General features: G+C 41.7%; 1 protein-coding gene and 1 non-coding gene across 12 annotated transcripts in view; one reads left to right on the top strand and one right to left on the bottom strand.

The window, feature by feature from the left end:
* The window catches only part of NEK11 (NIMA related kinase 11), a 278,743-nt gene that overhangs the window by 242,977 nt on the left and 23,346 nt on the right, over nt 1-12,420 (top strand). The gene's annotated exons all lie outside the window — the stretch shown is intronic.
* On the bottom strand, nt 10,190-10,296 carry LOC138989452 (U6 spliceosomal RNA). Its single transcript, XR_011465756.1, has one exon. It is a non-coding gene; the product is annotated as a U6 spliceosomal RNA (small nuclear RNA).

Here is a 12,420-nt window from a genome sequence, read left to right as displayed (position 1 = left end):
AGTAGATGTCTTTTCATTTTGTAGGTAGTTTCCTTCACTGTGCAAAAGCTTTTTGGTTTGGGGTTATCCCATTTGACTATTTTTGCTTTTGTTTCTCTTGCCTGAGGACACAAATCCAAAAAACAATTGCTAAGATCAATGTCAAAGAAAAACTGAGTTTTATGATTTCAGGTCTCACATTTAAGTCTTTAATCCATTTGAAGTTTATTTTTTTATATAGTATGAGAATGCAGTTCAGTTTGATTCTTTTAAATTTAGCTACTGCATTTTCCAAACACTGTTTACTGAAGAGGATGTCTTTTCTCCATTCTGTATTCTTGCCATGTTTGTTGTAGATTACTTGACCACCTAAGTATAGGTTCTGGGCTCTCTATTCTACTTCATTGATCAATGTGTTTGTTTTCATGCCAATACCATACTGTTTTGATTACTGAAACTTTGTAGTGTAGTTTGAAATCAGAGAGTATGATACCTGTAGCTTTGTCCTTTTTTTCTAAAGATAGTTTTGCCTATTTGGGATCTTTTGTGTTTCCATACACATTGTTTATATTATTTGTTCTAGTTGTATGAAAAATGCCATTGGAATGCAATAGGAATCGCATTGAATCTGTAAATTGCCTTGGGTAGTGTATTTTAATATTAATTCTTCTAATCTATAAGTACAGTTATATTTTCAGCTCATCAACCAGGTCTCTCCACAGACTAATCATGCTGGACATAGGAATAGATTTTCTCAAGCACATCAGAGACTTCTCAGCCTCTGTTTTGCTGTTCTGATTTGCCATGGCTTTGGAGCCCTGCTCAGTTACAGACCCAGCATGGATGACAGCACAAGCAGGAAGCTGAGCTCATGTATTCCCGTCTCACTCTTGTCAAACTGTGCATTCTCATCAATATCAGGGCAGAAATGAAACTGACAAAAGAGATTTCAGAAAAGACAGGGTGCCTCTGCCTTTGCATCATCTCACAAGAGGAGGGAAGAAAGGATTATTTTCTAATATATCTTCAACAGCAGTGTTCCAATCCCAGGAAATTATGATGTACATCACAGAGAAAAGCAGAGAACCAGTTGAGATTGGAGGAGAGCGGGGCAGGTGAGAGAAGGCAGCTTACAGAGGCATAGGTTGCTGCCCAGGCACAGGGCTCTGTCTCCCTTGTCTCTTGTTCAAGTCATTGGTCTTGGACAATTTTTCATTAGGCCACGGTTGTCCCCTGCTGCTGCAGTGCTGCCAGACTCTCTGGCACTCCACCAGGCCCTTGATCCAGGAGCCTCAGGACAACTTGTAATCATGCACCAGATTTCCACAAGTCTCCCCAACTCTAAGATCAGAGGACTTCTTACCACGGAAATTAAAACCTTCTCTACTTATCTTCTAATCCTCCAACTCCTACTTTGGAGCCAAATTCCAGTCCCGGTTTATATCAAATTCTAAGAAATATGGACCCAGCCCTCAATAAGCAGTGTTAGTCCTTATTGCCTTCAGTAGCCCCTGCTATTTGCAGAGAATGGTGGAGTGAAGAGTGAAATGAGACACAGTCTTTGTCTTTGAGAGACTGAAATTTTACTTAAAAATTTATTCTCTAATTCTCTGTTAAAGGGATCTGAAAATCAGACTACCAGTTGACACATATGCATAGCATGTTGTGCTGATCAGAGATTACCTCTAATTCCTGAGAGAAGTTTATTTAATTCATTTTTACATTAAATGAAATATGTAATAAACCTAATAATATATATAGAAAATGAAGATCAGAGAGAAGTGAGGGGTAGTCAAAGTGTGACTGTTGTTGCTATGGCAGAGTGTGAAGTGTGGTCCTGAGCTTCTAGGAAACCAAGTCAAAACAGAGAGACATGATATAGTTACTAGTTCTCATTAGCAAGAATGTGACTGTTACTTATTCCTCAGGGGAAACAGAGCTTTTGTGTTTAGTTTCATATAGAGCATATGGAGGGATGTCACATCCTCAACAATCTTTATGCAGGAAATGCAGATGGGAAGTTCATAGAGGTGGCTTCTTTTGGTGATGGTCTATGATGAACTAGACCACATAGTCTTCTAGGGGTTTAACTCTATTTAAAAGTAAGACTAGAAGTACTTAGAGAATATTTACTATCTGTTGATTTAATTAGAATTAAATGTTTCCTTCTTACATTTTTTTTTTAATTAAAAATACGTGACCCTTGAAGAAGAGTTAAGAGCAAAACTGAAGACAGATTTTGATTTGAAGTCTCTGAGGAATAAATGACAGGGATGCCCTTGGCTGATTTGATGAGTGTGTTTCCCTACTGCCATGCATTAATTAACTGTGTTTGACTTTCTATTTTTATGGTCAACTAATAAAGAAGTGTTGAAGTACAATTACTAGTTTAGATGTTCTAAGAAAAGCAGGCCACCCAACAGTAACGCAACGTGGAGCCTCTTCAGACTTCAGGAAGGGATTCTGCTGGGTTGGTTTGCCCGTGTTCAGGCCTTTTCCATATAAGCCTTATTATATTATGTATCTGTAATAGCCAAGAAAGTCTTGACATATTAAAGCGTGGAGTGTTTCTTAACACAGAACTGTCTAAAGGTCTCTCAAGTATTTGTGGAGTGTGATCAACTTTACTTTTTGGCATGTGAACAGTATGAATGAAGAAATCTGACGGCTAAATGCAGGGGTGCAGAGGACAAGATAGAGTGAGCACAACAAATTTCCACCTCCTTCCCTAGGACATGGCAGGTACCCTTCTGCAGCATGACTTGTCCAGTCTGGTCCAGCTTTTTCTCCTCCTTGTATGGCACATATTTTGCTGGTGGTCTTTGGCATGTCCCACTCTATTCTGAACTGAGATGACCTATTCTTTGCATCAGAACCCTTTAACAATTTGTAAAACTTAATTATATTAGCTCCTAATGATTGGTAAGATTCAACTTAAGTTCAGTCACTATTGTCTAGTTTTTGTAATTCATACTTCTTCTATGCATTCTGTAAAATGCTAGGTGCTACTTAATTCCTCCAGAATGCTTTTTGCTATTTGCTTGGCCTGTAGCTTTCTGGAATATTAGGACCCTTGGTCTCTGTGAATATTTTACCTGCCATGGAATTGGGAAAAACATTTAAAATTCACTGGTATATACATTCTTTCCTAATTGAATTTTTTTGGGAAACCAAAGCAACACAAAGTTAGTCTCTGAAATTGCTACTTGGATTACTTTAAAAATTCATAAGAGAGTCATTTCCTAGTTGAGATTCAGGCTAACATTCATCTCCTGCAATCAGAAGCATGGACACCATGATGCTTATTATGAGACCCCATCAAACAAGAAAGGAAGACCAGGAAAGAGTCCTCATTAAACACAGCTTCCAGACAATGAGGTTTCAATACCTCTCAAATCATACCAAGATTCTTCATAGACTAGGTTATTTGGGTATAAGACAAGTGCTCTCTAATTTGTGCATGTGTTTGTATGACACAATTTTCTGCCTAAGTGGAAGGTGGTGAGTAAATTAACTTAGAAGGTTTTTGCCAGACAGCCTAAATAGCATTATAAAAAAAACACCCCTCATGTTGAGAAATGTGAGGGTGAAATGGTGTGTTTTGAAAGGCAGATATGATTATTGCATTTGTAAGACTTCCTTATTGCATTTGTCCATGGAAAAAAGATAGATGATTTAAACAGGATGCTTTGATTCCTTGGCACAAAGATTAGGTATTCAATGAGTACAAAAGGATGAGTGAGTGGATGAATGAATGAAATATGGGGACATAAATAAATGAGTTTCTTCCTTCTGGTGTCCCCAAGTCTCTGAAAGATCACTCACTCATCTATAATAATCCCTTGGGTGGACTGTGATTAAACTTAAGGAAAATGGGCTTTAAGGTCAGTTTTCAGACAATCAGAGGTCTCTTTTCTCTGGATAGCATGTAGGGCTGCAGTAAGGAGCAGGGCTTTCATGTGAGGCTTGATGCAAGGTGTTCATAGGAGACAGTGAGGCCTCAAAGATGACTTCTCAGGACTAGAAGGGGGGAAATTTCATAGACAAATTCACTGATGAACATCTTGCTATTACATTCTACACACTGTATTGTTTTTTATCTCTTGCATCTCATTGTTTTTAATTTTTAACTTTTACTTTGTATATGACACACATTCTTTCAAACTTCAAAGCGAAAAGCAATGTCAGAGGCTCTGGCATATTTGTACCTTTAGAGTGTCAACTGCAGCAGGATGTTTCTTGGCTGCTTCGGCACATCAGTAGAAGGAAGTACAGTCTATATCTGTGCAGGAAAAAAATGACGAATACAGAAAATACAGGAGTTGTGTAACAACATAATGGGGCATCTCAAGCAGTTTGTATCTTCCAAAGTGTGCTTGAAAATGATGTTTCATTTCTTTAAGCTGCTCTTGTCAGCACCCCTGACGGAATGTCTGTAAATACTGACAGCCCAGCCGTTGCATCCAACTCCACAACCTGAGGACCACAGAGCTTCTTCCTACACCAAGGTCGGAGGGAAGGAAATACCACTAGCCCTGTTAACTATTTTCCTCCTTCCACGAATTCTGCTGTGTACAGTGGAGTTCTGGGGATTCCTCAAGCTCTGTGTTTACATGTGTTGGGAACTGTGTCAGCCCTGGAAATTTGGCTGGAACTTCAAGATCAACTCTGTGACTTACCTGCTCTGTAGTTTTGAGTGACTTGCTGAGTTTTCTGGGCCTCCCTTTCCTGCTTCATAAAATGAGAAAGATAATGTTGCCTACTCTCATTTGTTTCTTATGACGTTTGACCTAAATTTGATCAAGCACATAGAAGCCCAGTGTTGCGTTCCAAGTTGTTGGCTGAATAGTGATGAGTAAATCCTGTTTAGGAGCATGCATGCAAAAACAGAAGTATTAAAGAAGGTGCTAAGGTGGCAGATGTTTGTCACTTAGAAGGAACACTGGAGACCAGCATGAAGAGTACAGTTCTTGCAAACGTTTGGTGCATATAAATCAGTAAGGTCCAGGGATAGACGTACTGGAGAGGAGGAGGACGCAGCAACAGTTGTAAACCACTGGCCAATTCAATGGATGCCCACAAAGACCGGAGAGGCTTTAAACTTACTTTTTATTTTAAAGGACTGGCTGGTTAATCTTAGGAAAATACTAACCTGTCATAATATTATAACCAGGTCTCTGTCACCCAAGGAGTTATGAGTTTTGCCTGTAAAATTGTAATCACCTGAGAAAAGGCTCCTAAAGCCTAAAATTGAGTGGGGAGAGAGGGAGTCAGACGGGGCTTTGTGATTGCCCTGAGAAGGAGACCTGGGTATAAACTGACTTTTTGCCGTCAAACAGCTCTATGACCTTGAGCCACAGCTTCACCTCTTTGAGATTTAACCTCATCATCTGTGAATGTGGATAACAATGCCTGTTATTACCTGAGGTAATTAGGTCCAGGGCCTGGGACGCAGGAGAAGGGTTAATTGCAGTCATGTCTGTGACCAGCATCTGGGTCTCCTCCCCAACCCCACATCAGCAGCACTGCCTGCCACACTGATGCCTGTGTCCAGCCACTGTGTCTAATACTAGATGCTGACCAGAATGGACTGTGTGGGCATGTGCCATCTCCAGACTGTGAAAACTGAAATGGTTTTCATGCCATCAAGACAATGTAGCATCTCTGTAACTTGTTGACATTTAGTCTGGACGACATGCAGTATAGCTTTGAGCTCACTCTGCAGATGACAGGAATGTCCTCTAAGCCTCAGCCTGTGGACAGAGCAGACCTAGAATCCAGGGATCCTGAGGACTGATCCAGGCGACTTCCGGGTAGTGTGGGATCCGGGCAGGTATGGGCTGCAGGGATCCTTCCTCTGAAGAATCTGCTCATAGCCTGCCACTGTCTCTCTAGAAGACACTGAATATTTTTCAAATGAATGTTCAGCCAACTCAGCCTATAACTGTAGCTTCTACATCTGTAACAAGCACCACAAACTCTAGTTGATCCCTTCCAACCTCGACTAGGGGCAAAGGTGATTCAGCCAATAGTCTCAGGACCCCTATGGTGCTCATGCGTGCCTGTTCCAAGATGGTTCAAATAGGAAGACAAAAAATGAGAGGCAGGAGAAATAGACAAGATTCAGGAGCTATTTCCAGTCCTCACTGTTGTAGACAAAGCAACACACCTGACATCCTTCACAGAGTGTTTCCGTGTGTGCAATCTTGCTGTGTTCAAGCAGCACGAGCAAAAGGTTCTTGGGAACTTGCCTGAGCAAGACTCGTGCAGCACACGACTGCCTTCTGCAAAAACAGGAGCGTTTGTTCCGGTTAGAGTGTTGCCTCCTGTGTTGGCATCTGAACAAGCAGCACTTTAGCATTATGAGTTTCCTAAAAGTAAATGAATTACTGGAAATTTTCCCACTCATTTAAAAGTATTTCAAATCAAGGTGCATTTACTTTTCAGTCCACTGTATAGGGAAATAAATGTCAACTGCAACCCCAGCATTGCTGGCATTTATTCTGCTAACAACATAGAATTCTCTTCATCTAACCGCATGAACAGAGGAGCCTGGCTGGCTACAGTCCTTGGGGCCATAAAGAGTTGGACATGACTTGGCAACTAAAACAGCAAACCACGCCTGGTGTCCTGGTTGTGGCTCTCCAGATTTCTCTCTGAAAATCCCTCTCATTGCTTTAATTTCTCGCTGAAGAAATGGTGAAAAAGTGTGTATGATGTGGTGTGTGGGTGTATGTCATGAGTGTGTAAACCTGCTTGTGAGTGTGTGTACACTGAGGAAGTTGTAGAATTCTGTAATTACCACCTCACAGCCTATTCATTCCCATTTCCTGTTAGAACGTGGGTAGCAGTGGATGGAGGTGGAAGATCACAGAACAACTTTTTCTTGTGCTCATGTCTGATGCCTTGGTAAGGGCCAGGTAGCTTGACCTACAGCTGATTTAATATCAAATCACACAACAGATCACCTAAGGACATCTTCTGTGTTCAGAGAACACATCTTGGGAAGGACCCCTGCCCAGCCTCTCCACCAGCTTGTCCATAAGCAGGGCCTGTTGGGAGAAGGCACACACCAGTTGTTCTAGTGGAGGGAGTGTAATACTGAGTTGTTAACCATGTATTAGGGAGCCAAGAAGACAGAGGGGATACTGGAATATCTCAGAGTAGCAAGTGCAGGAAATGGTTGGCACCAAGGTCAGAAGAGTAGGAGGAAGAGATTGGGATATGAAAACTCAGAAGCCTGGAGGAGGGGCCCTGGGCACAGAGACTCAGACATTCAGCAGGGGACTGCTGGGTCACTCATGCTAATGGCTCTGAGCTTGCAGAGGGGCCCCGTAGTGTGGTACCCAGGTTGCAGATAAAGAGGATGCCAGCTTCTTGCGCTGGGGTCTCTGAGGGTTTACAGGAAAGTTGGACAGGTCGGAGAAACCAGAAGTGAATTCACCAGCTGCTGGTGGGGAGCGGGTCAGCCAGACATTCACAGGAATGGGAGGGAAGTTCTCCCGCTCACCTGTCTCCCTCTGGCACCCCCTTCTGGTGGAGCGAGCCTAGTAGAAAGCTGCTGACAAAGGGAAAATATGGTCAGCAGAGACATGGGCTCAGCATCCCAATGCAAGTAGGGAAGAGTGGGTTTGAAACAGAGGTAATAGTTTTGGAACCGGTGCAGCCTGCCAGCACACCCATGACAAAGGTGTCCTTGGAACAGACCAGGGTTATGCACTTCTTGTTCCTCCATGAAACCTGAGCAGTTCCTTCAGCATCCTTGGTGGAAAAGAGTCTTGATATTCAATGGTCCTGAAACAAGCCTTTATCTAAGCTCCCATTTCATATTTCGTTTCAATCATCCATATAAATGCATAAAGATCTGTATGGCTTTTGATGTGTTTATATGTAAAGATAACTCTCAAAGAGTTGTCTGTTTTCTTTTGTACACCAGGTAGATAATCGTTTGTTATAAACATAGAGTTTATCCATCCTAATTTCTTGAAAAAGGAAAGAAACATTATGCCTCTCTGATTTTCTATTCAAAACTTTTTAATGCAAATGAAATCATGAATCAAGCATAAAAACAACCTAATTGCTAACCATAATATATTTTAATGATCTTTAATTAGAGCAAATTTAAAGTGAATACAAGCATATTAGAAGTTTTTCTCATGGATCCTTAATTTGTGTCTATTACTCAGAAAGCTGACCCTGAGTATCCACCAGGCTTTAGAAGAATATACCATTCACTCACACAGAACCTATTTCTTAGATGCAAATACTTTCCTGAGTATAAATAAACACAGAGGATACATTGAACAGCTTCCTCAGGTGACAAAGTTCTTAAGACCTGTGCTTATTCGAGTCTTGTCCTCTTGATTATGTTTTGAAAAGGAGAGCAAGCTTTAGCTAGTTTCCCTAAGGCTTCAAACCAGAGCTCTTGTCTGTATAGTGTGTGTGTGTTTGTGTGTGTGTGTGTGTGTGTTCTCAGGTATCATCTGGGCTCCCTATCCTTGAGCAGAAGCTGAGAGAGGTAACAGCTAGCCCTCCAGCATCACGCATTGTCTGCTTGGATCAGGGAGGTGAAAAATGTTCCTGTCAACTGCAGCTTGTGAATTTTTGAAGTTAGCATTTAAACTCCTCTTGATTTACAAGGATTGATGGCAAGGAAACAATCACACAGGAAGACTTAAATATAGCAGTATCCTGGTTCCTAAACATAGATTAGCACCCTTAGCTTTGCCAAATTTAACACTTCAGAAAATATCTTGGTGGAATATGGGGAGGTTGCAGAGAAGCTTACAAGTAGCCCAATCCAGGGGAAGTCGCAGTGCTGTAAGGCCACATGTTAATTCTGGGCCTTCGGGCAGTAGTTCTACTGTGTTCATCTCATCTCATAAGGAAAGGAACAGGCAGGGCCTCTGTCCCTCCAGCTGCAGGCTATGGGCAGACTGAACCAAAGGCAGTCTTAAACCCTGGACAGAGTCAGTGACACCAGGGTTTAATTCCTCAAATCAAGGAAATACTGAAGGACTCTGTGTGACAGAAGTTATTACTGACTTCTGGAGATGAAGCAAATAGAATATGATCTGATTTAAAGGTAAGGGTTCCTGTAGGAGTGGGGGAAATAAGCATAGGTTTCATGAAGCATTTGTCTGGTCCCCTTGCTGCGGTGGGCCTGACTGGAGCTGGTGGATGAAGTAGCAGTGACTGGCTGAGCCTGCCATCTCTTTGTCACCTTGTAACACTTGCAGGGGCATTCCTGACTGCAACAGTAATGCTTACCCACTCCCAACTGATTTCTGGCAGGAGGCTTTGTCAACTAAGTGCTTTTCCTCAAAGTGTGATCCCAGACCAGTCACATAAGTGTCACCTGCAAGCCCACTAGAAATGCAGAACCTCAGGCCTCACCCTAGACGTGCAGAATCAGAATCTGCATCTTAACAAGGATCCTCCCTGAATCCTTTCTGTGCCCAGGAAAATGAGACACATGCCCATACTGCAGATTTATTTCTATGTACTGTATTCCCCATAACAGTCTGCTTCCAAGTTTCATTCCTGTTTTCTCAAGATACATTTGACATACGATGTTGTTAAGGTTAAGGTGTACACTAGGTTAATTAAACTGGTAGGTCATGAGTTCAGTGTGTCTCTAATGTTATTGCGGCCGACATCAGCAAGCCAAAATCTAAATTTGTATATGCCTCAAGGTTATGAAATTGAAACTCAAGGACAGCTGAGCACAAACCACCCATCAGGCTTGAGGCTGAAGCCAATCATCAATCATTTCCTCACTTTGTTTTCACCTTTTCTCTAGAGAGTCTCTCGCTGAGATCCCATCAGTGGAGGGCCCTCACCACTTGTGATTTAACACCACTCCATTCAAATCTATTTTTGCTCAATAAACTCTTAAATTTTTTAATATGCCTCAGTTCATCTTTTAACATGTACAGTGTGATGGTTTGTACATCATGATTTGACACAATTACCACAATAAGATTAGGCTTCCCAGGTGGTGAAGTGGTAAAGAACCTGCCTGCCAGTGCCCTGGGTCAGGAAAATCCCTGGAGCAGGAAATGGCAGTCCTTGCCTGGAGAATCCTATGGACACAGGAGCCTGGCAGGCTACCGTCCATTCGGTCACAAAGAGTCGGATACAACTGAAGTGACTTAGCCCAGCACACCACAATAAAGTTAGTGAGCACATCATCACATCACAGCTACTGTGACATATGGAATACTTCACAGAATTGTATATCGTCCTCAGACAGGGGCCACGCTGACCTCCTCTGTATGGGTCCAGTTTCAGCATCTGTCCTGCCAGAGGGAGCACCTTGCTCCAGCTAAGCCTATTCCCTGTTTTCTTCTAATGCTCTAACTGGAACATGACCTTCACTCTAATTTCCCACATGTCTCTCCTCCCGTAACAAGGTGGAAAGGAAGAAAGGAGGGGCAGGAAGGAGGGAAGAAAGGAAGAAAGATGGAGGGAAAGGAGAGAAGGAGAAGGAAGGAAGGAAGAAAAAAAAGGCAAGAAGGAGGGAAGGCAGAGTGGGAAGGATGTGGGGAGAAAGGAGGGAGATCCAGTTCTCATGGCACTGTGCATTACTGGAGCTCATGAACTCTGCTTCAAATACACGCATGCAAATGTATCCCATCCATTATTTCATTTTAAATGAAGAAGTGACCTTATGCAGTGTTCAAGACAGCATTCATTGGTGTAAGTTTGGAGCGCAATTTGCCAATGTCTATTGGAGTTCTTAAAAAGAATCTTTGATCCAGCAGTATCAGAATTTATCCCATGGATATAATTGCATAAATGCACAGAAATATATGTCAAAAGTGTCTGTCACAGGACCATTTAATAGCAAAAGGCTAGAAATAGTTGAAAGTATCAATACAAGTTGTTTTGAAAAAATCAGTGCACGTCTCTGCAATGGAATACTATCCCAGCACAAAAAACAAATTGAGGAAGTTTTGCATGTGCTTCTGTGGTGAGCTCTCTAGATAATATTGTTAGCTGAGAAAAAGAAGGTGCCAGACAATATGCATATCACCCCATCTGTGTGTGATTTTAGTGTGTGTGCACGTGCTAATTCCCTTCAGTCATGTCTGACTCTGTGGCCCCATGGACTGTAGCCCGCCAGGCTCCTCTGTGCATGGGATTCTCCAGGCAAGAATACTGGAGTGGGTTGCCATGCCCTCCTCCAGGGAATCTTCTTGACCCAGGGATCAAACCTGCATCTCCTCCATCTCCTGCATTGCAGGTGGATTCTTTACTGCTAAGCCACCAGGGAAGCTTGTGTACATTTATAAAACACAATTCATAACTTATTGTATTTATATCCAATGGAATTCTATAGCCATTACAAACACTGCTTTGGCAGAATTTTTAATACTTGGGACATCTTTGTAATGTGATGCTACGTTTAAAGGGTTTTTTTTAAAGTTTAAAACAAAAGCAGGATGTGTGTCATGATTTTTCTCCCCTTCCTTCCTTGAGCATTTTCCAATGTTATTAAATATTCCAAAAAAATATTTTCCTACTCTTGGATTTTTGTTTTCAGTTTTTCCAACTTGTACATAATTTTCCAACTTGTATGTAACATTTTTTTTTTTTACCAAATGCTGTTTTTGAATTTCAAAGCCTTTCTGAAGATAAATGTAATTACTGGTTCATAGGGTATAATATTTTGTCATAATTATTGGCTCATAGGATGTGGCCCTTGATATTTATTGACAAATTAGTTTCCATAATCCACAAAGATTTTTAATGTAATATTTTCAACTTTTGTTAATGTAATTAGTTACTAAAAGCCATCATTTGTTCTACAAATTTTAAATTTTGCCATATAGCAGTTACTGACACCTACTGTCTGCCAAGCTGCCTTGAAGACACTGGACACGTCATCACAATTAAGACATGGTCTCTACCTTCGAGTCAGGGCTTCCCAGGTGGCGCTAGTGGTAGAGAACCTGCCTGCCAATGTAGGAGATGCAAGAGACAGTGGGCTGGGGAGATCCCCTGGAGAAGAAAATGGCACCCCACTCCAGTTTTGCCTAGAGACAGAGGAGCCTGACAGGCTATGGTCCATAGGGTCACAAAGAGTCACACAGTTGAAGGAACTTAGCATGCACTCCCTACCTTCAAGTCAAAGTGTGACCCTTGGACCAGCACATTTGAATACATAATTAGAACATGATGCAGTTTGGCCTATCATAGAATTATGCCCACCATGCCATGGAATACAGCAGGCCTACAGTGTGACTGTGACAATTACCAAGAAAGGGAAGAGATTCTTACCCTTCACTTTGACTTCACTCCTCTCATTCCAACTAAAGAGTGATGCTGACATACGGAAGGGGGAATTTTTCTTTTCTTACTCGTATCAGAGTTCAAGTATTAAGTATACCTGACTGTAGAAAGAAAGCAGAAAAGAAACTTACTCTAGTTTGTGTG

Source organism: Bos mutus, chromosome 1 (assembly GCF_027580195.1).
Source record: "Bos mutus isolate GX-2022 chromosome 1, NWIPB_WYAK_1.1, whole genome shotgun sequence".
Lineage (NCBI taxonomy): Eukaryota > Metazoa > Chordata > Mammalia > Artiodactyla > Bovidae > Bos > Bos mutus.
The sequence above is the reverse complement of the archived record's forward strand: the minus strand, read 5'-3'. Positions and strand labels throughout refer to the sequence as shown.